This window comes from Sphaerodactylus townsendi, linkage group LG15 (genome assembly GCF_021028975.2).
Source record: "Sphaerodactylus townsendi isolate TG3544 linkage group LG15, MPM_Stown_v2.3, whole genome shotgun sequence".
In the NCBI taxonomy this organism is placed as follows: Eukaryota; Metazoa; Chordata; class Lepidosauria; order Squamata; family Sphaerodactylidae; genus Sphaerodactylus; species Sphaerodactylus townsendi.
Window position 1 is genome coordinate 7,426,371 of NC_059439.1, and position 25,716 is coordinate 7,452,086.

The 25,716-nt window shown below is 49.2% G+C and overlaps 1 protein-coding gene across 1 annotated transcript in view; it reads left to right on the forward strand.

The window, feature by feature from the left end:
* Positions 1-22,563: 22,563 nt before the first annotated feature.
* Positions 22,564-25,716, forward strand: part of THRA (thyroid hormone receptor alpha) — a 187,478-nt gene continuing 184,325 nt past the window's right edge. Inside the window, exon 1 of the mRNA XM_048517822.1 lies at positions 22,564-22,921. The gene's annotated coding sequence lies outside the window, so the exon portion shown is untranslated. The remainder of the gene's footprint in view (positions 22,922-25,716) is intronic.

A 25,716-nucleotide genomic window follows, 5' to 3' on the forward strand; every position in this document is an offset into this window, starting at 1 on the left:
CATCTAATCGTGAGTGGGGAATAGACCTCAAAGGGGCTGACAATTTCCTTTCCCTTCCCCCCCAAACAAACACCCTGTGAGGTGGGTGGGGCTGAGAGAGCTCAGAAGAACTGTGAGCAGCCCAAGGTCACCTAGCTGGCATGTGTTGGAGCACACAGGCTAATCTGAATTCCCCAGATAAGCCTCCACAGCTCAGGCGGCAGAGCGGAGAATCAAACCCAGTTCCTCCAGATTAGAGTGCACCTGCTCTTAACCACTACGCCACTGCTGCTCTAAGGGGGTGCCCCTTAAGTGGCTGAGGGTGCAAACACACCTGCGCAGCCCTGCACCACATCCAACAAGCAATTTAGCCCACCCCCCTCTGGACTGAGCTGTTAGTCCATGACCTTTAGAAGCCTGCAAAGAAAACCCTCAGAACAGGGAACTGGACAGCAGTAATGCCAAAGATAGTTGTATTCAAGCCAATGTAATACACCTTTTTTTCATGACTTGAGTTTTGTTAACTGCCCACATGTTGTTGTGGAACTGCAACCTGCCCCTTCCCCCCCCCCCCCCGCCACACACACACTTTGTGTTGCACCAAGGTCTCTTTCTTGGTCATGGAAAGGTCACAAGTGCCACTAGATGCTGCCTAAGGACTAGGAATCATCCGCTGCTTTGCTGGTTAGTCTTGTAATAATTATTTTTTTTGTCCTGGTTCTGAATAAAATGACATTAAAAGTCATTAAAAGTCAACATGGGTTTCTCAAAACCAAGTCATGCCAGACTACTCTCTCTCTTCTCTTTCGATAAAGTGACAAGTTTGGTAGGTGAAGGGAATGCTTGGGAGATGAAGGGATGTAGCATACCTTGATTCATTAAAGCCTTTGACAAGGTTCCCTGTGATATTCTTGTAAGTAAGCTAGTAAAGCATGGACTAGGCGAAGCTATTGGGTGCTCACCAATGGCTGATTTTCATCCTGGAGAGAAGTGACTACTGGGGTGGCCACAGGTTTCTTGCCTTGGTCCCAGTGCTATTCAATATTTTTATCAATGACTTGGGTGATGAAATACAGGGCATGCTAATCAGATTTGCAGATGACACCAATTAGGAGGGGTAGCTAATATCCCAGAGGACAGGGTCAGAATTCAAAATGACCTGAATGGATTAGAGAGCTGGGCCAAAACTAACAAGATGATTTTCAACAGGGAGAAATGTAAGATACTACAGAAAAAATGAAATGTACAGATATAGAATGAGGGGCATCTGGCTTGACAACATTACATGTGAAAGGGGAGTTAGTAGACTCCAAACTGAACATGAGGCAGCAGCGTGATGAGGCAGCCAAGAAAGCCAACGTGATTCTGGGCTGCATCAATAAGGGGTATAGAGTCTAGATTGAGGGACATAGCGGTACCACTCTATTCTGCATTGGTCAGACCTCACCTAGAATGCTGAGTCCAGTTCTGGGCAACTCAGTTCAAGAAGGATATTGACAAGCTGGAACGGGTCCAGAGGAGGACTACCAAAATAGTTAAAGGTCTGGATTCCATGCCCTATAAGGAATGGCTTAGGGAGCTACATATGTTTAGTCTGGAGAAGAGGAGGTTAAGGGGTGACATGATAGCCATGTTTAAACATTTGAAGGGCTGTAATACTGAAGATGGAGCAAACTTGTTCTCTGCTGCTCCAGAAACTACAAGGGGTAATGAATGTATAGGAAAAGAGATTCCACCTAAGCATTAGGAAGAACTTCCTGACAATAAGGGCTATTTGACAGTGGAATGCACTGCCTCGGAGTGTGGTGGAGTCTCCTTTGGAGGTTTTTAAACTGAGGCTGGATGGCCACCTGTCAAGAGTGCTTTGATTGTGCATTCCTGCGTAGCAGGGGGTTGGACTGGATGACCCTTGTGGTCTCTTCCAACTCTATGATTCTATGATTCTATTCTAGAAGTCTATGAAATTAATAAAATATATGTACAGTATTTTATAATATCAATGTAGTTTATATTTTAAAACAAAAAATGTACACAATTTCTTTTTAAAAGGTAAAATAAGAAAAATTCAGATCTATTCTGTGGTATGATGGGAAGACCCAACATTTTTATGCGTGTTTCCAGATCATGAGAGGTGCTGTGTTGCTAACCCCAGCAATGTGGAAGGGATAGCTGTATATCCCAACCCAGAGCAGGCAACTCTATTTATCGAAGGTGTGAATAGCATGTTCCTTTCTCTTAGGGCAGTAGAATTTCCAGTGATCAGGCTTTGTTTGTCTAATTTGTAGAGATTATCATAATTACAATTTCATTGATGCCTACATTTTATTTTGAATTGCATTTTAAAAGGACAGAATATATGCAGCCTTTCCTTTTATTCTTTTAAATCCGTGCTTCCCTTGGATAAAATGGCCACTTTATAAGGTGGATTCTACAGCATTATATCCTGCTGTGGTCCCTCCCCTTCCTAGGATCCACCCACAAATCTCCAGGTATTTCCCAACCTGGAGCAGGCAAGCCTAACCTACCTCACAGGGTTGTTTTGTGAGGATAAAATGGAGAAGGGGAGAATGCTGTGAGCAACTCTGAGTCCCAATTGGGGAACAAATGTGGTGAATAAATCTGTAATAAAAACATATGTCTATTTGTGGCAAGCTTAACTCATCAGGGAATAAAGTGAGGGCTTTCAAAATTGGCCCCAGTTTCGGGATGACATAGGTGCTTGCTAGCGTCAAAGGCATCCGAACCTCCCTGCCCCAGATTAGCTCCATAACATGATCATCCCCCGGCTGTTTGCAGTGGAAGTGACAATCTACTTACCAGAAGTCAGAGGCAACACAGAGAGGGTGGGTGGAGTCTACCTCCTCCTCCTTTGCAAAACAAACCTGAAGACAATTTGACAAGAAGTTTTCTTGATCATGATGCTCGCTGGACTATTCCCTCTAGGAAACAGCAAAGGAAGCCATAGCAGAAGCAACTGTATTGAAAGTACATATCACGGTAGGAGAAAAATGTGCCCCAAACATCATTTTGGAGTGCAGGGCAAAGGACCTATAAAACAACATTGAGATTGTCCCAAGCCAAGTGTAGGAGTCCCCAGTGTAGGAGTAGGTAAGTGCAGGAGTCCCCAGTGCTGTGCCTGTGGGCACCGTGGACACATTTTTTGATGTCTGCCATGTGTTTTTAAAAAGTGGGTAAGTGGGCAAGTCCAGCATGGCGGCTGATTGGCCACTGGAGATTTGATTGGCTGGGCAACGTTGCTTTGGCAGCAGCTGCCACCACAACACAAGAATCTTCACTGTGTGACTGAAAGTAAGTCAGGGAAACCATTTTGTAGCTGGCTCCACCTCCTAGGGCAGCCATTTTGTGGCTGTGCTCACCATGCCATATCAGCATTTCAAAGACCAATTCTGCAGTGCACGGTACAAATATAATGGGTTGACAAAGGGAAATATCCCAGTTTGGGCAAGAACTTCACATGAGTCTCTTTCTCAAAGCAGAATTGACCCACATTATTTCCCTCAACCTGTGAAGTCGGCCCGCAGGGGTCGCAAGGAAGAGGCGAGACGTGGTGATATCATCCGGTGGAGAGAGCCAGCAGCAGGAAGCGCGGTCCTTGGATCCGGCAGCTCTGCTGTGTGCTGGGCCCTGGCACCTTTTATTAGGGTTTACAATAGGGGCGGCAATGGGGGCGTACCGGGAGGCGGGAGAGCGGGAGAACATCATATGATACATGACATCATGGGGTTGCCTACGTGCGGGAGGAAACGCTCGCGTTTGGGTCTAATCCATACCTGGGGGCAAGCACCCCTTTGTCCCTTTGTCTGGGACACCTGGTGACCGTGAGTCAGGTAGTTCATGACCTGTGACTCACGGGGGTCTGGGGGATGGGGGAGCATGTGCGCCCAGAAGGACACAGATGGCACAGGCATTCCATGCGCTCTTTCTGAGGTTCTGCTGGGTTTGCGGGGCTCACCCCTACATCTCCCCATTTCTAACGTTTTAGAATGGGGACTGAATTAGCTGGGACAATTTAGGGGAACGTTTACCTCCTCAGGAACTCGCTCAAGCTGGTTGAGCTGTTTGTGCAACATGAGAACCTGGTTTCTACACAGGGGAAAGTCAAAGGGTTTCTTACATACATTACAAGCAAAGTTAGATATACATTGAACAAAGCAAGATCCAACAACAAAGCAAGATCCAACAAGGCATACAATAAGACCAATGAAGAGTTGTACGATAGTACTCAACCATCTCCCTGGCAGCCAGCTCCAAATAGCTGACCACCAATGGGGCTGACACACCAATGGGGCAACACATTTCAGATTAGACACGATTTCTTGCAACTCATGCACTTTCATATGAATCAAATGGGAATTATCGGAAAGGTTAAAACAGCACATATTATTTACATTCTCAAAACCTTGGTGATGCAATAACAACAAGTAATCTATAGTGGCACGATTATCTAGAGTCGCTTGACGAAGTTCCTGTTGCTCGGAGGCCAGAGCATCCAGAGCAATTGAGGTGGAGTTAATGGACTTCGCAAGGGCGCAGGCCAAACGGCCGATAGTCTTAGCGTTGTAGGAAGCAAGTCCGGGGACTCCCACAAGGGAAGTCGCGAGGGAGACGTACTCCGCTTCGGAGAGGGCAACCGCGTCGCTCCGGCAAGCTGGGTCGAGAGGGAGGGTGGAGCGACGGCGGCGCCTGGGCTCCCGGGATGGAGCCTGAGGTAGAACGATGGTGAGGCGGCTAAGACAGCACAGAGTCCCGGCAGAAAGATGGGCGGGGATGTAGTTGAAGGTTCTTTCCCCGCAAGTCCAGAACCAACCTTTAGGGAGCAGGATGTTCCCATACACGGGGGGAATGTCCTCCGTGTGTGTGCAGTTCCAACTGGCCGAGCCGGTGAGAGGGCTCGGGCTGGCTTGTGCTCCCGCCACGTCGATGATGCGGGCACAAGTATTGGACTCGTGGTTGGCGACAGTCTTGGTGATGAGGGAGAGAGTGCCTGCGGGGAGGGTCCAAACGACGGGCCCCCAATCAGCACTCATAGAATACCTGATGGAGGAGGCATTCATGAAGGGGCTCAGGCCAGACTCCTCTAGGAAGTCTCCGGGGGCTTTGCAGACAGGAAGCAGGCAGGAACTCAGCAAACTTCCCACCCCCAGATACTGGCCCAAGCAGAAGGACGAGACGTTGGCAGCGGCAGCAAACCACTCCCAGATGTTGGCTTGATTAAGATCCAATAGGGGGTGACCGATTGTCACCGGCAGGAGGCAGCAAAGCAAGCAGATGAATGTGACTGCGGAATTTGCAGTAATAACCGCAAAGATGGCAACACAGAGATCCTCGGGGGTCTCGGGGCAGCCTCGCTGTCGCAGCAGCTCCCGAGCTTGGCTGGTTGTCGCCTTGACGTCCCCCCAGGTCATCTGGGTCTTCGGACCGTTCTGGCGCTGGTGGCGGCTCCGTCGAGGCTGCGGGGCAGGGTCCTCCAGGGAGATCCGATCCATCTCCGGGATGGGGTTGGTTTCTCTCTGATGCCACTCCATGGGCTGGCAGGACATGGCGAGCTGGAATCCACAGGGGACCTGTAGGGAGAAGGACTGAAGCATACCCCCTTCCCCAGGTTATGAGAGGGGCCGGGCCTCGCCAGGCTCGGTCTGGGAGCTGGCGGTAGTAGACCTGGGCATGGGGGAGAGGCTCTGATTGCCTGAAGTGCCTCTCCACAGGGGTGACTTGTTGCCCAGAAGGTAGGGCGAGCAAGTTTAAATGATTGATAGTGAATAGTACTTTGGATATGGTCTGCTGGATGAGACCTAAGTTGGGGGGGCCACCTACTCCCCTTTCTTTAGTTTGTTTGGCTAAAATTTCCTTGAAGGTGCGGTTGGCTCGTTCAACGATCGCTTGGCGATTTTGAGCGCCTGGAGCGCGAGGTTGAGACAGGAAGGGCAAAGGGCAAGCAACTCCTATGGAGAGTTGGCTTCAGAAACGTCATAAGGATGCGCCAGGGCGATGGTCCGAGCCTCCTGAGAGGGCAGGCGGACCCTTAAGGGATTGTGGGTATGCATACTTAATTTCTGCAGAACAATGGACTTTGAAGGCATTTGTACAGTAGAAAACGCATTTGTAAAGAAAGGCAGTTACATAGATGGGGGTCAGTTCTTAGAACAAAAGGCAGGAAGAAGTTTCATCGTAGGGTAGGTGTACTTACCATGACCGCAGAGGCTGATCTAAAGGTGGTGCTCAGATGTTGGAATCGCAGTTGAGCAATGTTGCCCGCCGAAACCACTCCTTAAGGGGCGGTTTCAGCTAAGCGCCTGGCCTTGAACATGGTATTGATACAGTTGCCAGGTGCTGGGCAGCCAAAACCCAAACAGGTTGGTTATTAGGGGCATAATGGCGGCAGCCCTTTTTTAACCTGGGGCCTGTCTTGGAAGTGCTGCGGTACCAAGACGGGCCCAGATTTTAACCCAGGGAGGGCTAGCCAGGCAGCTGGCCCTCCCACCTTTGCTGGTTGAAAATTAGAAGGAGAGAGAAAAGGGAAAGACTTCAGAGCAGGAGCTCTGATGTAGAGAGGGAACGCAATCAGGGTTGGGAGGATCGTACTGAAGAGGGCCCATGGGCTGGATGCACGCATTTACTGCTCTCAAGTCCTGGAGCAGCCGCCATCGACCACTCTTTTTCTTGATCACAAATACAGGTGTATTCCATGGGGAGGGGAGATCTCAATGTGGCCGGCTGCTAGCTGTTCTCCTACGAGCTGGTGCATGGCAGCCAGCTTTCCCCTGGGCAGCGGCCATTGCTCCACCCAAACGCGGGTCTCGGTGATCCCACATGCGTGAGAGGAAGGAAGGCTGAGGTGGGAGTGGGCTTATCCCATCCCAAAACTAAGGTCGCCTTAGAGCCACAGCTGTCTATAAAATCCCTTCCCCACAAGTTAACAGTGGACTCATCCACAGAAAAATGGGGCGGACTGTGGGCTGCCGCTCAAGCCCCGGGCTGCCCTGATCCCGTGAGTGGGCGGATGCTTCGATCTCCACGGTCTGCTTCCCCACCCCCCAGAATCTGCCGCGCCGGACGAAGCCCTCGCCGTTGGCCACTGATCAGAGCCACTTCGGCTGCTCTTGATGATCGGTATTCACGCCGGGGCCTGTGTCCACTGTCCACACCCTTGAATGGACACCCCTCTATGAGTGAGCTCCAAATATGGACCGGGGAGCTAACACATGAAGTCTCCACCGGGCTGCTACCCGGTGGAAAGGCCGGCTGCGCCGCGGATGATGGTTACCTGGGCTCACTTGGCCTTTATTGAATCGGCAGCAGGCATGCTAGCATTGGGGCAAGAGGATCAGCTGGGGGCAGCTGATTCCGCTGGGCAGTTCCTGCGGGATGTTTGTCCACACCTGGATGTGAATGGCTCCCTGGTGTGTGGAGTCAATGACCCCTGGAATAACAAACAACCCCTGCTCAGCGGCGGAGGCCTTAGGCAAGACCAATCCGATGGCTTCTGAGGGAATGGGATCGTTGTACTGAGTCGGAGCGACGAGGATCTCGTGGGGGAATTTGAGAGAAAGAGGTTGGGTACAAGTGAGAGAGATACCATTAGAGGATCGTGGTTCGGGTTTTTGCGATGCCGGCTTCGGCTTTTGCAGCCGTTTCAGTACTCCCCTCTTTGCTCCTGGGCCGGGGAGAGGCCCAGGTGCGAGTTTCCCGACCTGCATTCACTCTTCCAGTGAAAGCCTTTCTGGCACAAAGGGAATTTGGTCTTGGGCTTTCCTGGGGGTCCTTGCCTTCTGGAGGTGGACCCTCCTCCGTCGGGGTTGTAGGCCCCCCCGCCGGGCGACCTACAATCCTTCCGGAAGTGTCCCTGCTTGCCGCAGTTGAAGCACTTGCCTGGGGGTTGTCCTCTGGGTGGAGGGAGAGTGCTGCGGACTAGGGAAAGATTATTGGCCTGATAGTATGGGAGAGAACTGATATCCCTGGCAAGCTTTGGAGCATGTCGAAGCCAGATTCAGGGAGTTCTGTCCTAAGCCTCGCGGATCAATACTCCTGGCGGCACTTGGCAGAGGCGTTCTCCTTAGCGAGGAGCATGAGGAGTTCGGTTTGGGCCACGTCGTTATCGACTTTTCTCCTCAGGGCTTTCTGGAGCCTGTTCAGGAATTCAGCATAAGGCTCCTGGGGCTTCTGCCGAATATTGGAGAAGCTCTGGGATGGTCGTCCGGTATTAGGTACCTTCAGGAACGCTCTGTAAGCGCAATCAGAGGCAACCGTAAGGGTGGCCTCTGGTAGGACGATCTGCGTGTTGGGATTGGTGAAGTTTCCGCAGCCGTAGAGCTGCTCTCCGGTATAGGTGCCACCGGAGACTGCTCCTTTGCTTATGCACTGCTGGCGGAACTCACTTTCCCAGACTACATACTGCGCAGGGTTCAAGAGCATGTGGAAGGTTGTCTTCCAGTCCTCCGGAACCATTAGGTGATTCCGCATGACCGCCTTCCAGCATGCCTCTCATGGTAGGGAGCTTGTAATCCCCCACGTCCCGTATTGCTTTTACCAGAGTTCGGTGAGAGAGCATTTATAGCCTATGCGGAAGCGATACTCTGACGATCCAGGGCTGAATGCACGCCATTGCCATCATCATGATCCCAGTGAAGTGGACGTAAGGGCACAGAGCTGCAGTGAGGTTGGCATACGTCTTCCCGCTTCAGCGTTCTTTCTTCCAGCAGATCGTAGTTACATGCGCTCTGCCAGAGTTTTGAAATGCAGTGCCATTATGTGGCGCCTGGACGGAGGGATGCGGTGATTAACTTCAGAAGTGGAGGGGGGAGCGGAGCAGAAGGCGGAGCGCAGAGGAGGAGATAGTATGGGTCGTAACCGCTAAGGGTGCTGAAGCGGGAGAGTTTGGAGAATGAGGCAGAACTGAGTAGCAAGCGTTTTGAAACCAGAGAAGCGACAGAGCGTCAGGCTTGCAGCTGGAGAGAGAATATTCCGGGGGTGAAATTGTAGGTGAAGGGTCGAAAGCGAGGGACATCTATGGAAGAGAGGCCACAGACCTGCAGACTGAGTGGTGGTATTTAATAAAGCTATTGCCTCCACGTCAGGCGAAGCAGTGGCATCGGCGCGCCATTAAGGGGCTTTTCGCGCAGAGTGCTTCCAATGCTTTCCCAGTTCACTTAAGATTCAATGTCCCTTTCTGGGTACCAAGTGGGACATTGCCTATCAATTTCCCGCTAACCAATTTGGCGCAGATCCCTCTTTCTTTACTGGGACAAATTCTGGCGCTTTTCATCAGATTTTCAGGCTTCGCGGACGAAGCTTCGTCATAAGCAGTGCTTTTGGCAAGCTCCCCATATTCTCACCAGTGGTTAGGTCGGACGCAGAGAGGGGTCCTAGGAACAGCTGGTCCGCAGGACACGAGCAGATCCAGCGGACGCACGGATTGCACCGAGGGGGGCCTATTCCAGGCGACGGTAAGCGGGTGGAGGTTGGGAGATTCCCGGGTTTCTCTCGCACCAGCCATGAAGTCCGGCCCGCAGGGGTCGCAAGGAAGAGGCGAGACGCGGTGATATCATCCGGTGGAGAGAGTCAGCAGCAGGAAGCGCGGTCCTTGGATCCGGCAGCTCTGCTGTGTGCTGGGCCCTGGCACCTTTTATTAGGGTTTACAATAGGGGCGGCAATGGGGGCGTACCGGGGGGCGGGAGAGCGGGAGAACATCATATGATACATGACATCATGGGGTTGCCTACGTGCGGGAGGAAACGCTCGCATCTGGGTCTAATCCATACCTGGGGGCAAGCGCCCCTTTGTCCCTTTGTCTGGGACACCTGGTGACCGTGAGTCAGGTAGTTCATGACCTGTGACTCACAGGGGTGTGGGGGATGGGGGAGCGTGTGCGCCCAGAAGGACACAGATGGCACAGGCATTCCATGTGCTCTTTCTGAGGTTCTGCTGGGTTTGCGGGGCTCACCCCTACAAACCTGGGTTGTTTTTTTTTAAAAAAAAATGCAAAAATCATTATCTTTTTAAAAAATCCTGGGCTGAACCTGCTTCCGTGGGAACAGCACAGGTGCCCAACTGCTTTATTTTTCCTGCCCTGCAGCCTATTCTCCTGTCTTGTGTTATGTCACTTTAGTTTCTGCTGAGCTGCCAACCGGCCTGCCATTTCAGAAACGTTTCCCAAACACATTTTCTCCCCTTGGCAGTGACTGTGAGCACCATTTCACCCAAATGTGTACAGCAACAGATTCACAACAAACTGGGCAGTTGTGAGCAATGGCCCCATTTCCTTTTCTTTTTTGGGTGCTCAGAGCACATAGCTAGGCAGATGCACAACTTTGGATGTGGATGGGACATACTGCTTTGCTCCCTTTTTGGACAGATTTTATTATTTTTGTCATGGAATGATGCTATCACTAGAGCAAAGTGAAATCACACATGGCTGTGAAAAGCATCTTTGGTCTTTGATCTCCTGGATGGAGAACAGGAAGCCATGCAAAGGTGCCAGGATGCAACTTCAAAGGCCTAAAAATGGGATGTTTGCGCCTGTGTGTTTGCATTGCAAAAAAAGGGGGGGGTGTTGTGCAAAGGGGCAGAAAGAAAACGGATTATTTCCTTAATGGAAAACAGGCATCTGTGTGAAGGACAAAAATGGAATAAAATAGACCCGGATTCAAAAATAATGGATGTCACTTGTTATTGTTATGCTGTGTGGAAATGACAATGGTGCCCACAGGCGCAAGAAGGTCGGGAACCCTGACTTAGTGCCTATTTATTAATTCTTTAAACAATATCCCACCCTCCCCCACTACAACAGCTTACATCATATAAATGTACAATACACAATAAAATTTGAATAAATCGTGATGTCTCAAGTAAAATTTGGTATAATCTGTGTGAAATGATATAAAACAATCAGGGTGGAGCAATACAACATTCCCCCAATTTTATGACAGAAAAAAACAGAAAAAGGAGTGTGGGGGGAGAAGAGCAAAGGGAGGCCAATCAAGGACATAATCCAGTTACTGTCCAGGCCTGGTGGAGCAGCTCTCTCTTGCAAGCCCTGTGGAAGAAGGATAAATCCCTCAGGGCCCTGGTCTCATTCGACAGGGCATTCCACCTGGCCCTGGTTAAGGACAACTGGACACTTTTGCGGCCAGGGACCACTATTATTAGCAGAACGTAATGCTTTCTGGGGGACCTATCAGGAGAGGCAGCCTAAATAAATAAATAAAATCAGATTCATAACAATTGTACTTCTTGTTGTCAATAGTTGTACTTCTTCCTATAGGTTACATAGCAAGAAGTCACTCTAGGGAACCTGGGACTATGTTGTTTTGATAGCTGGAATGCATCAGTTCCCTTACCTCAGCATGGCCAATTGGCCATGCTGACAGAGGCTGATGGGAATTGTAGTTCCTGAACATCTGGAGAGCCGCAGGTTCCTTACCCCTGTCCTAGACCATGGTCTGAAGTCAAACACAGAAAAAACGATCATATTATTCATTTACTTTACAGTCTTCCTTTCTCACTGAAACTCCAGGCCAATTGCAAAATATGGAACAAACTGGTCAGACAGCAAATAAAAATCCAATAAGCAATACAATCAGGCTAGGATCACAGAGAACCCTGCAAACAGAAAACAATATGGTGTGACATTAAAAAAAGTACCCCAGAGGACGTGCCAAATGCCGTTCATTTCCCACTGAACAGCCACATGAATGAGATGGAAAGCAACTGGGCACAGGACCAGAGGGAAAGATTTGAACTGCAACAATTTTCACTGCCAGAACTAAGGATTGCTCCGGAGGAAATGGATTTTCCAACACATGCTCCGAAATCCTCTGCATTCTTGGGAGGAAAGTACAAACTGCCTGCACAAAACTTGACGTATCTACCTGCTCTGAAACCTTGTGTAGGGCTGCATTTGGGGGAGAGAGATATAGATGCCTTGGTGAGATCACAACCAGACATACTGACAATTCACATGTGAATTCCTGGCAGTTAGGGAAATTAAGTGGGCTTTGCAACATTTCTGTCTCTACCAAACTGGAAGATTGTTCCACCCCCCCCCCCCTTCTGAAACACATATTCCCCGGCGAAGCCTCAAAGAGCTCGGCTGGTTCCTAATCCTAGCTTCGCTGCTGGCACATGTTTTTCTACACTACTGATGTATGCGCAGCCGTCCACCCGGCTGTGCAGGCAGAGACATCGCTGGAAGCTCCAATGCATTTGCATGCTCTTTTCTGAGCACGGATCAGCGAATCTTGTGGCTGCACCCACCTGCTTCAAGGACGTTTGTGCACACCCCCTGCTTCGCTGGGCTCATGTGTTCATACTAGCTGTGCATTTCCTTGCTGTAAGCAAATGGCTTCACACAGTCCGTGTGCAATGCACTGTGTGCCTTTGTGCATCCATTTTTTATGTGAATCTGCTTACACACGCGCTCTGTAGGTTTGTACCTCTGACTTCTAGACTAGTCTGTTTCTTTTTTTTAACTGATGAATGAGTTCAACTGCCTTTGGAACATTTTAAGGTTGGAATTGCACTGTGTGGTTTCTGAGCAGAAGGGGGCTGTGGAAATATGGATCTATACCAGTAGTAACCTGTTGAGAACTAGGAACATGCATCTAAATAAATTATGTAGCCATATCAGCTCTGTCCTATTCAGAGATTGTCACACTGTTGTTTGATTCCTGAAAATGCCAACCTTTGGTTATTTTTTTTAAATTCTCTCATGTTTATTGAGATTGCTCTCGGGAAAACTGTCTCAAGTACTAAACATAGTAGAAATGTGTATGTGAGGGGAATACCCTGATGTAATTAAATACAGATCACAGAAAGGATCTACTGCTGATGAAGAATAGAAGACACTCCTTTGATGAGCATGTGTAGACCAAAGGAAAGACAGTGTGGGAAATGGTTAGAGAGTCAGTCATGGACTGGGAGACCCAAGTTCAAATCCCCGCTCAACTATGAAGTTCACTGGGTGGCTGTGACCTAGGGTGCCCAACCTACAGGTAGTGACTGAAGATCTCCTGGGATTACAACTGATCTCCAGGCAGTAGAGATCAATTCACCACAAGAAATTGGCTGCTTTGGAGGGTAGAGTCTATGGCAGGGGTGGCCAACTCTGGCACTTCAAATGTTCATGGACTACAATTCCCATCAGCCCCTGCTGATATAATTGGCCACACCAGCAGGGGCTGATGGGAATTGTAGTCCACGAACATCTGAAGCGCAAGATTTGGCCACCCCTGGTCTATGGCATTATATCCTGCTGAGGACCCTCCCCTACCCGAACTCTCCCCTCCTCGGGCTCCATCCCCAAAATCTTCAGGGAATTTCCCAACTTGGAGCTGGCAGTCCTACTGTGGGCTTGATGGGAGTGGGATAAAAATATATCAGATCTTTCCTTTACCACAACCAGACTTTTGGGGGGTTTAGAAAGCAAGGTTTCAGCTTTTTAAAACGGGCAACTATGCACAAGAAAGATATGATGTGGCCTCAGTGGTGGGATTCAAATAATTTAACAACTGGTTGTTTACAAGCACCATTTTAACCACCGGTTCCGCCAAAGTGGTGCAAACCTGCTGAATCCCACCACTGGGTGTGGTATAGTAGAGCCCCATCTCCTCAGACCTTGGGAGCTAAGCAGGCTTAATACTTGCATGGGAGACCACCAGGGAAGGCTCTGTAGAGGAAGGCAATGGCAAACCACCTCTGCATAATCACTTGCCTTGAAAGGCCCTTGTTGGGGTCACTATAAGTTGGAAGTAAAGGAGGGTTGGTACTTGGATGGGAGACCACCAGGGAAGACCCTGCAGAAAAAAGCAATGGCAAACCACCTCTGCTTCTCACTTGCCTTGAAAACCCTGTGGTGTCACCACAAGTTGACTGCAGCTTGAATGTACTTTACACACTCAGGTCCTTTGTGCACTTACAGTCTGTGGCATGGCTTTGTGCTTCACAGTGGGGTCTCCCAGTGTTTCCTCATTTACACACAAAGAGGTGCCCTCCGCTGCTTCACCTGAGCCTAACTGCCATTTTGCCTGACCCCTGCTTCTAGATCAGGAAGTTGTTCGCCTTTTGGGTTGTTTTTTAAGGGCCGTTTTAACGATCTATTGCAGGAACAACAGATCAAAAGTATAAAAACTGTTTTAAAAAGGAGCCTCCCTCATCCCCCCCAAATGTCAGCTGAACTGTTCCTGCCTGGGTGAAAGAAGGCAGGGAGGCGTGGAAAAGCCACCAGCAGAGCATTTATTTATTTATTAAAATATTTCTATCCCGCCTTTCCTCAAGGGGGTTTACAATGATAATTAAAGCATCCTCAGCTAAAACCAAAGATAATGCAGCACGCCCCAAGAACTCCACAGGCAGGGGCTTTTTCATCTCTTCAGTGAGCCCATTTCACAGAACCAGAGCCACAAATGAAAATAGCCCACCCTCTGGTTGATACCAAAAGGGGCACCTTAAGTGGTGGGTTAGCCAACAGATGGCTGACTAAAGACTTATTTAGTGCACAGGGGCATATGGAAGCAGACACTACTTCAAAATATACGGGTCTCAGCTTTGAAGGTTATAACCAGCACCTTGAACTGAACTCAGAAACAGACTGGCAGCCAATGAAGTCGCTTTGAAATGGTCAATGCATGCTTATTAATTTTCAGACTTCTATCCCATCCCCTGCCAACTGGGACTGGCTCAGGACCATTAGCAACTTAACATATTCAATCACTGAAATTCATACACATCAAAAACTATGAATAATGATATCCCACCCAGGCGCTCTAAAACATCATATGACTGATGACTAAGGAAGGAAATTTTTACTAAAACAACCAAGTCTAATCAGTGTCTAAATCAACACAAATAAAACTTTGTTGTCCTCCTTCCAAAAAGATCAGATCCGGTATTGGAGAAAGTGTGGAGGGGAAGGTCCAGATTCTCACACCTGCCCCCTACCACCTGGCAATCCCCCCCCCCATTCCTCCCCACCACTGCCAGTGGGCATTTACTTTTTTTGGGGGGGGGGATCAGAGTAGTAAGTATTTACTAACTTTATTGACATACAAACTACCAATATAAAAGAAAAAACAGGAAAAACAACCACCACCACCTTGCTGGAAGTGAGAGGTGGGAACAGTGGTTGTGAGAGCAAAGATCAGGGTTCCTTTTTCTTTCACAGGGATAAGAAGATCAAAATGGGAAAACCTCTTCACGTGCACAAACAACCTGAGTAATTTATTTGGACAGAAGAAACTTGTCTACAGAACAACTAGATTGGAGTTCAGGAGCACCAGAGAGAGTAGGGTTGGCAGTCTCCAGGTGGGACCTGGGAATCCCCCAGAATTGTTCTAGTAGTAGTAGTAGTAGTAGTAGTAGTAGTAGTATTTGGATTTATACCCCCCCCCCTTAAGGAAATTCAAGAAGGCCTACAAACTCCTTTCAATTCCTTTCCCCACAACAGAGACCTTGTGCTCTTAAATGCTCTTAAATGCTATTAAATGTCTTAGATAAAGATGAGGGGTAGATGGGGTTGAGAAAGTTCTGAGAGAATTGTGACTAGGCCAAGGTCACCGAGTAGGCTTCATGTGGAGGAGTGGGGAAACAAATTTAGTTCACCAGAAAAAAGTCTGCCACTCATGTGGAGGAGTGGGGAATCAAACTCACTTCTCTAGATTACAGTCCACTGTTCTTAATCACTACACCATCTCCAGACTATAGAAATGAGTTCTCCTGGAGAAAATGGGTGCTTTGGAGGGTGGACTGTATGGCCTTGTACCCCACTGATGTCCCTGTCCTCCCAGGCTCCATCCCCCAACTCCAGGTGTTTCCCAGCCTGCATCGGGCAACTAGTGGCTGTGGGGGGGGAGGGGGGCGACCTGGTAACCCTCATAGAGACCAACAAGATTTTCAGGATATGACCCTCTGACAGTCAAAACTGTGACAAAGGGAGATGTCACGAGTACTTACCAGAATACAGAGGACTCTGAGGCAGAATCTAGTAACACGGACCAGCCAGAGTTGGCTGTTCCTGAGGAAGATCAGGCAGCAGAGCCAACTCCTTGCCTGATGACGTTCAGGTGGAGGAGCCTGCAGATCCTCCTGGGGAACCCAATAAATGCGTCAGCTGTGCCTAGGAGGCAGAAGCAGAGGCAGCTGCTGCAGAAGCAAAGGAGGAGTGCTCGTATTGCAGCAAGATATGGGAAGATAGAAGCGTCTGCATCTGATGAGGATTAACTCCTTGCAGAATCCCAACCCCTTGGACAAGGCTCTCTATATAAGCCTTGAGGTGAGCTTGCTTCTGCCTGGGTGCAACAAGTTGTTTCCTGTTGCCTCTGTGTGCCTGGTTTAATGCTGATTCCCAGCCTGTCTGTCTGATTTCCTGTGCTGTGACCTGTTGAACTGATCCGTGACTATGGCCTTCGCCTGCCTTGACCCATTGGACTGTCTTCTGAGTATACTCTTATCTGCCGCCTGTTCTGTCCAGCAAGACTGGACCTGACCACGCCCTGCCCTGCCTGCAGCATGTTAGCGCTGACTCTCAAAAGCTCATATCCCAAAACTCTTGTTGGTCTCTAAGGTGCTACTGGACTGGTTTCTGGCTGCAATACTAAAGAGCAAAACGTATACCCTCTGAATGAAGTGGTTCTCCTGATGAGAGATACTGTCTCAGCGGACCACTTTGCACCCTGTAACCAAGACTGCCAAACCCAAGGTGAAACCTCCTGAAATAAAATCTGACCTCTGCATTACAGACATCAGTTCCTCTGGAGAAAATGGCTGTTTTGAAGGGTGGGCTCTTTATAGCATTAAACTGGGCAAAGGCTGCTTCCATTGCAAACTGTGAACTCTCAAAGCTCCAGAGGTTTCCCTGGGAGTTAGCTACTCTATCCATACCAGTGATCTTCAGCCCTATGGGTCAGGACCCTCAGATGGGTCACAAGCCTATATAGGGTGGCAAGGAACGGTCCGCTGTCCACTCTCCCATCTGTGTCACTGGCGAGGTCATTATCTTATGTTATTCTATTTTTGTTGTTCGCAGCCCTGAGGCCTTCGGGGAAGGGGGGTCTATAAATTTAATAAATAAATAAATAACTCTGACTTCGCCTCTTCCATTTATGTGGCTGGGATGCTTGTGACCTTTTGCCATCTGGGAACTTTTTAAAATGGCTCCTGAGTCCTCAAAGCAGGGATGTAAGTATAGATTTTTTAGGGGGGGTTGGGGGCGGGGGCATGCCCCCACCTGCCTCGGGGGCATGGCCATGCCAACCAAGCCCCACCCCCCGTCTCAGTGCTTATAAATGCAGCTGTCTGAGTTTTGCGCTGCCGCCCCCCTCCTCCCCCACACACAAGGGCACCACTGTGATGCTGAAATTCACCCCCAAACAGCATCACTTCAGTGGTATTTAAACTAGAGAGCCCAAATTCTCCTTTTAAATCTACCTTAAAGGAAGAATCTGGGGTCCCCAGTTAAAACAACATTGAAAGTGATGCTGTTTGGGGATGTATTCTCCCCCACCCTGAAACAGCATCACTTTCAATGTTTAAACTGGGGACCTCAGATTCTTCCTTTAAATCCATGGCGAGTGGGGTGGATTTAAAAGGAGAATCTGGGGAAATTGGGGGGGGGGTGCTTGCTGAAAGGGGCGCAATTGTTAAGCTAGCAGCACCAAACTTTCAAGGTATCTTTAGGAGACTCTCCTAATGATACCACCCAGGTTTGGTGAGGTTTGGTTCTGGGTGTCCAAAGTTATGGACCCTCAAAATGTAGCCCCCATCTTCTATTGGAAGCTCCCATTGGAAACAATGGGGGATGGCGGCACCCACTTTGGGAGTCCATAACTTTGGACCCCCTAAACCAAACCTCACCAAACCTGGGTAGAATCATCAGGAGAGTCTCCCAAAAAATCCCTGAAATTCTGGTGCTGCTAGCCTAAAACCTGCACCCCCTGCCTTAAAAGACAAAAAACCCACAAATGGAGGGCAGAGCTTCGGACATGTAATGCGGGGGGTTGAAGCCAAGAGCCCCCCTTACCTAAAGGTTGATACCTGTTGATCTAGAACAGGGGTGTCCTACTCTGGCGCTTCAGATGTTCTTGGACTACAATTCCCATCAGCCCCTGCCAGCATGGCCAACAGGGCTGATGGGAATTGTAGTCCATGAACTTCTGAAGCACCAGAGTTGGACACCTCTGATCTAGAATATGTCCTAAAATCTGGCATATTTGCTTCTAGACTCTCTAGCAGATGGGTGGAGCTTCCTCAGACCACAAATGCAGAAGCAAGGAAAATCAGAAATGTGTGGAAAAGGTTGTCCTCGGCAAATAATGCTGGGGAGAGTGATGGCCACTGAATTGCAAAAATCACTCTCTCTCTCTGCACCTCCCAGCTGGCCCTGTGCACTGTTTTCTTTTTTTCCTACAGAACATTTTAAGTGTTCATAACACTTTATGTATATTTATAACCCTTCAAGTTGTATTGTTTTCATTAACATTCAGCTTGCCAAATAACCATGCAAATGACACCATTGTTGTGGTGTAGTACACAAACAGGCAGCAACTCTGCGCATAATTTCTCTCAAAGAAATATGACGATTAACTTTTGGCTAAACTCTAGAGGGTGCTTGTGGAACTGTGGGGAAAGGCAATCGAGAGATGTTCCCTGATCACCAGTCCGCTTTACTGCAGACATTGAGAAACAGCTATTAGAAGCCTTCTTTCCATTTCTTACAAGGTTGATTAATGTCATCCCATCTATGACATTTTCATCGCTGTCCGTGACATCTTTCATCTTCCCCACATAGTTGCTATTTCTAGCTTTACCAGGGGTGGTATACTTCTAAATCCTTCTCAGTTACTGGGTCAGTCCAGAAAAATCAGTAAAGGAATATTTCTGAAGCTTTTGATAACAGAGAATTTTTTTTTAAGTGAACTACAGTTGCCAATATATTCCCACACACCTGTTCTGTTCTTCATACAGCCTTCTCCTTGTGGTGACTTTCCAAAAGCATATCCATACAGCACAAACCAGGCCTGGGAAGTTTTCTGTGGTGGATCCAGTCTTTGGAATGGCCTACATTTAGGAAAGCATGCAAGCGTGTTTTATTCTAGAGAGCATTTGGTAGAGGGGAACCATTTCAGTAAATCTGACTGCATTTTATCTGTGTGTGGGGGTTTTAACCCAGGGTTTTTAAAAAAATCTGTGCAATAAAAATCTTATTAATACCTTTTGTTACCTTTTGTGTCCTATTAATACCTTTTGTTACCTTTTGTGTCCTTGCAACCTGATGTTATATCGTTATCTGCCTTGAGTCTGAGGAGTTAAGGTGGCAAATAAGAGTGTCAAATAAATAATTTTATGTAATGTTGAAGGCTTCCACAGCCAGAATCAGCTGGCTGTTGTGGGTTCTCCGGGCTGTGTGACCGTGGTCTGGTGGTTTTAGCTTCTCATGTTTCACCCACATCTGTGGCTGGCATCCAGCACAAAGAGCTGATTCACATAAAGCCACCTAGAAAGCACACGAAAGGTCCCAGCACTGTGGCCGTTGCCCCAGTAAGTGAATCCACCATGTCAAACAACAGTTCATGGGTCAGTGCACTCAATAATAGTACAGCACTAGAACAAATTACACTGCATAAAGATCACACTGCAAAAAGCTGTCTCACATAAAGGCTGCAAGCCTTATACAGTATAATTTGTTCTGCACCCAAAACACTCATTTTAGAGATTATAAGTATACAAATGATCCACCTTCAGGACAGATGGTCCTTAGCGTTTCTGTATGTCACCACACTGAGTGGGAGCCTGTACAGAACAGTAACTCACACAGAGACGCAGGGAGAAGCCTCTGCTGAGCATGGTAAGGTTGCTACATGTATGCATCAGGAGCACGTGAGAGATCCATTGTGGCTGAATCAGCAGAATTATTACACTGCATGCAGTGAAGATCATGGGAAACACAGCAAGGCTGGTGTAGTAAATCTTGAAGAGTAGGCAGCCTCCTTTTGAACATACTTTGAGCTCTGAGGAGCCTTTTGTTATTTGACTAATTTATTTCTGATAAAACACAAATAATTCTTCTTGCAGCACACAGTTTTGGAGTCACTGTACTCAAAGTTCCAACCATGTAGTGTTTCCTGCTATTTCTTTTTACTAACTTTATTATTCTATCCCATACTACTGTCATTATCGAATGCAGCCAGTAGCCATGTAAAAAACCCAACAACTGCACAAAGGTTTCTACATTCCTAGCACCCCTGGTTAAATCCTGCAAGACCCCATGATGTAGATTAACTGTTTATATTCTCCCATATTACTGTTTTCTACATTTTTCGTTCAGTTTATGCCAATGGATGTATTGCTGCACTCTTTCCAGGTAACTTTGTCATGACCAAGATGTCTTAGTTAGAGGGTGCTTTCACATGGTGCAATCCTAAACAGAGTTATACCTTCTAAATCCATAGAAATCAATTAATTTAGAAGGATTTAAGTATAATGAAGGCTGCGCTGCAAAAGTGCCTTTTAATTTTTTCTGGGGCTAACTGTGTGCTTGTACAAACATTGTTAATGTTTACATGGGAGCAAGTTCCATTGGTCCCATTAAAGGCAATTGCCAAGTAAATAGCTTTGGAAGACTATTTATTTATTTACACCCTGCCGTTATCCACAAAGTGGGGACCCAAAGTAGTTTACAACACTGTTCTCCTCCCCTCTGTTCTACCCTCACAACAATCCTGCAAGGTAGATCTGGCTGAGACCATGGAACTGATCCAAAGTCACCCAAGAAGCTTTCATGGCAAAAGAGGGATTTGAATCTGGGTCTCAGATCCTAGTCTAACATTGTAACCACTGCACCACACTGGACTTTGCAGGGCCATATGAAAACATCCAGAGTTTCTTCTTCTCCCCTCTAATGCATCATGTCCTCTTCCTGGACACAGAATTCCACTTCAAATCACTGCTAGGCCTCAGAAGCTGTTCTGCATGTCATAGTTCAGCTTAAGAATCAGGAAGGTCTGATGTATAGAGGTGAATGCAACAGCAGAATGTCTCCTCTTGAGACAAAAGTCCAGTTCTTTTATTTTGCTATGTCAACCTAAGACAAATACCTTTTTGCAGCCACTAAATAATTCCATACCTGGGGTAAGAAGCAGGATGATGTCTGAGAAATAAGTCCTGGATGTTTTGTTTGGCAGACAGAAAGAAAGGTAGCATTTAATTAGTGTATTAACAAATATATTTATATCCCATCTTGCCTCTTGGCTCAAGGTGGCAGTTTTCAAAACACACAAATTAAAGCTGGAAAACAGCTGAACAATGATTAGCAGTAAAGCATCACCAGTGGCATTCCTGTTTACTGCATGACTGCTGGAACTCTACTGGAAGAAACAAAACCTGATACCACCAGTTGTCACCCCACTGCCTCTTCCGGAAGACTGAAGAGCTTTGGATTCAAATTGGCACTTGCCATCAAAGCTACTGGGTAGACTTTTGGCCAGTCGATCTCTTTCAGTGTAGCCCACCAAACAAGATTCGCATAGGGGTAACCCAGAAGAAAATGATATTATCCCACACATCCACTAAGGAGCATGGGTTGACCTCCTCTCCCTTAGCTTATCCTAACAGCCCTGTAAAGTGGCCCAGGTTCAAAGGAACGGATAGGCCCAAGACCCTACAGTAAGCTTTATGGCAGAGTGGGGATTTGAACCTGCATCAGCATGACAGCAAGTGTGGCCAAAGTGTCAGACTAGGACAGTCCAGACTCCACTTGGCCACGGAAGCTCACTGGGTGATGATGTCAGGCCAACCACACACTCTCAGTCTAACCTACCTCACAAGGTTGTTGTGATGATATAATGGAGGAGTGAAGACCTCTCAAGGCTCCCACTTTGGGGAGAAACGCCTGATAGAACTAAAGAAAGTTTAAAGAAGAGTTTGGATTTATATCCACCTTTCTCTCCTGTAAGGAGACTCAAGGTGGCTTACAAGCTCCTTTCCCTTCCTCTCCCCACAACAGACACCTTGTGAAGTAGGTAGAGCTGAGAGAGTCTGGTAAGAACTGTGACTAGCCCAAGGTCACCCAGCAGGAACGCAGGAGTACAAAAAAAAATCTAGTTCATCAGATAAGCCTCCGCCACTCAAGGGGAGGAGTGGGGAATCAAACTCGGTTCTCCAGATGAGAATCCCCCTGCTCTTAACCACCACGCAGCTGTGTCGAGTCAATTATCCAAGGCAGCCGAGTCAATTATCCAAGGCTCTGGAGAGTAGCCTCTCCGACGCTTGCCTGGGGGCAAGAAGCGCCACGGCTTGGGTGAGAGTCGGGGAGGCTTTTGCGCAGCGCACTGCAGCGTGCGGGGACACGGGAGAGCACGAGGCGAGAGCTAGGTGCGGGTCCCTAACCCTACCTCAGCCCGGTGCGGGTCCCTAACCCTACCCCAGCCTTGCGAACGCCTGCACCCTGCAGGCCGAGGGCGCGCTGTGTCGGAGCGCACGGGTTAGTTTGGCCCGTGCGCTCCGGCACCGCGCGCCCTCGGCCTGCAGGGTGCAGGCGTTCGCCAAGGCGGCCGCGCCGGCTGGAGGAAGGGAGGCGGCGGCGAAGGAGGAGCCAGGCCGGCCTCCTTTCCTTCGGCTCCTCGCGAGTCCATTTCCCCAGCTCCAGCGACACCAACGCGCCGAGCCAGCGGAGGAGAGCCGCCGCCGCTGCCGCCCGAGCCCGGGTCCTCTCCAAGCCTCCTTCTCCCAGGCGCGCACGGCCCCAGGGCTGCACCCAAGACGCGCGCGGGGAAACTCCGGCGGGGAGGGGAAACCGAGGGAAGGGGAGGGGGGCACGGCGCCAGCTTCCTGCTTGCGAAGAAGCGGGGAGGCGGAGGACGACGACGACGGAGCCGAGCCTACCGGGAGAGGCGGCCAGCGGGACACCCAGGCGGAGAAGCCGCCCCAGCAGAAGGTAGGGGCCCCCCAACATGTCGCCCTCCAGCTGTCTCCACCCTGCGCGCCCCGTCCCGGCGCAGCTGTGCCTGTCACTGCCGACGTTGCATGGGCGCAGCGCCCAGCCGGAGGGGCCGGGAAGCCCCCCCCCCCCCACGTCTCCCCGGGGTGGGGATTGCAGCCTGGGGATTCTCCCGGAGCGCATCTGTGGCTCCTTAACCCCCCCCCCCCAATCCCGTGGCATTAAGACACACATACACACACGCACGCATATATATGTATGTATGTAATGTGCATGGGTAAATGCCTCTCCATGGCTGGGAGGGAGACATTTAGCCATGCATATTATATATATGTGTGTACATACGCACATATAGACATATAGTGTGCATGGGTAAATGTCTCCCTCTCAGCCATGGAGAGAGAGAGAGCTTTAAGGAGGGGCGCGAGTCAGAGGGGGAGGGAGACCGCCCCGTAGTTCGAGATACTCTTCCTTTGCGCGGGGGTGTGCGTGCGTATTTACTGTTGGTTTGTTTACGGCGCTCCTCTAGAGCAGGGTGCCCATGGGAGAATATATTGCAAACCTTCTCTCCCCCCTTGAAAAAAACCAAGGGAGAGCAAATTCAAGGGGACTCCCCCCTTCCCTTTTTTGCAAACGTATTTCTATTTTACTCCAGGAATTAGGGTTTGCTCTGTTTGCAACTGGCCGCGGAAGCTCTTCCGATGGGATTTAAATAGCATCCCCCCCCGCCTTATTTCCCCCCCCCCTTTCCTTGCACAAATCCTGCCTTTGCCACGAACCATACTGGGGCTTCTCGTCCAACCGGGTCTGCAGTTTTTTTTAAATTTGTAGCTTCTTGTTTTTAATTCTTTCCTTTTGCAAAAAAAAAAAATCTGCTGCAAATAGGTCAGCTGTTTATTTTGAATTCTTTCTGTTTGCAATAAAATAAAATAAAATCGATTGCAAAAGTTTCCCCCTCCGCAGCGAGGAAACTAGTTTTGACATTCGCTCCGGGGAGGGGGACAGAGTTTGGAATAGGGAGAGTGTTTTTTTTTTCTATGGGGAGGGGGGGAAATATGGGTAAATATTTTCCTAAAAAATAAGGACGTTTGGCATGTGGCTGGCGGATCACAAGCCTGGGGGGGGGGTTGCAGGGGGGACTGCGTCGTCGTCTTTGCACGCTGGCGGCAAGGCCCATTTTCCGGTCGAGCTGGATTTAACTTTGCATTTTTTTCCGGAGGGGAGGGGCTGGGGGTTGAGTGATGGGTTCCCCCTCCTGACTGGATGGGGGGGGCGGAAAGGGATTACTTTCCAGTTGAAAAGGGACCCCCGCCGTAGGGATCCCGGCCTTGCGGGAAGGGGGGGTCGCGAGGGGCGACGTCGACGCTCCTTTGGCTGTCACGGTGACAGCTGGCCCCGAGGTGGGACGTTGGGGGGTCTTTAATCCTGGCTGGCTAATGGATCCTGGGGGTTAGAAATCCCAAGCTTTGCCAGACCCTGGAAATTCCTCTAACCGTTGGCACTCTGGGAGATTTTTTTATTGGATGAAATGGGGGGGGGGGGCTTTGGCCGTGGATAGCGCCCCCCACCCCCACCTAGTTGCCCAGCCCCACCAGCCTGCGAGTTCTTGCTCGCTTCTGGCCCGAGGGGGAAAGCCGTGCAAATCCCGCCATCGCAGCACAAGGAGGGGCTATCTTTCGGTCCCCACCCCTTTCTCCAATCTTGCAAATGTTGTTTGCATTTATTTTATTTTAACTTTTGCGCTGAAAGCTTTTTCTTCCCACTCCCTTTTAAAAATTGTTTCTTGGTGGAGCCTTTTAAGGCGGGGGAGGCAAGGAAGGAGTGCCCTGCCCCTTCAGGATGTCCATTGTGTGGGTCAGGGAAAGGTGAAGGGTCAAGCTGGGGAGGGGGTGTGCTTTGACCCCCTTACCCTGAAAAGACATGTTGGGTGGGGGTCTGTCCTTGACTAGGAAAGTGGCAGGTTGGGGCAAGCGTGCCCGAGGGGAAACCTGCTCGGTTAGGTGGAGAAATGAGTCTGTCTCAGGCAAAGTCTGAGTCCCGATCTTCTATTTTATTCCTGTGTAGATCAGTTCAGACAGCTCTCCCCCTTGACATGTGTGATTGCCCCCCCTACCCTACCCTACCCTGCCCCACCCCCACCCGCACATCTCCCTCTGCCATTCCTTGGCTGCTTCTCCCGGGTTGTTCGGCATGCAATATTAATTGTGGCTATACCTTCTCTGGAAAAGGAGCTGACTTTTGCTCTGGATTTGGGGTGGGGGGTGGGGGGTAGGAGGTCACCTTTTACTGCCAGTGGAGGAAAAGTGTGCGGGTTCCTGTTCTCTGTCTTTTTCTCTCCGTCTATAGCTAGGAGGGGTCGAAGGAAGTCACAAGTGTCGGGGCGAGGAACTGAAATGCCGTGCCCCGTCCAGGGCAGAGTTCACGGCCAGGAGCCAGATCTCAGCCTTGTCCGCAGAAAAGCAGGTTGCAGCGTCCATAAGTGAGTCTTGAGGTTAGCGCAGGCCAAGAATGCAGCTGGTCCAGGGTCAGAGGTCAAAGCTGGGAATCAGCCCCAGGAATTCTTTTTCCTGTTGCAACAGCAGGATATAATTAGTGGTGGGGCATTTTCAGCCATGACACCAAAATCTCACCTTTTTTGGTGTGTTTCTGTAATGCAACTCAGTATTTACACAGGTTTACAGGGGTTTTTAAAAAGAGATGCCCCCTGTTTGTTTTTTATATCATGCAAACAGGATTCAGATGCACACTTAGATGGGACGAGGGAGGCTGAGAATCCTTTGCAGTGCTAGGTT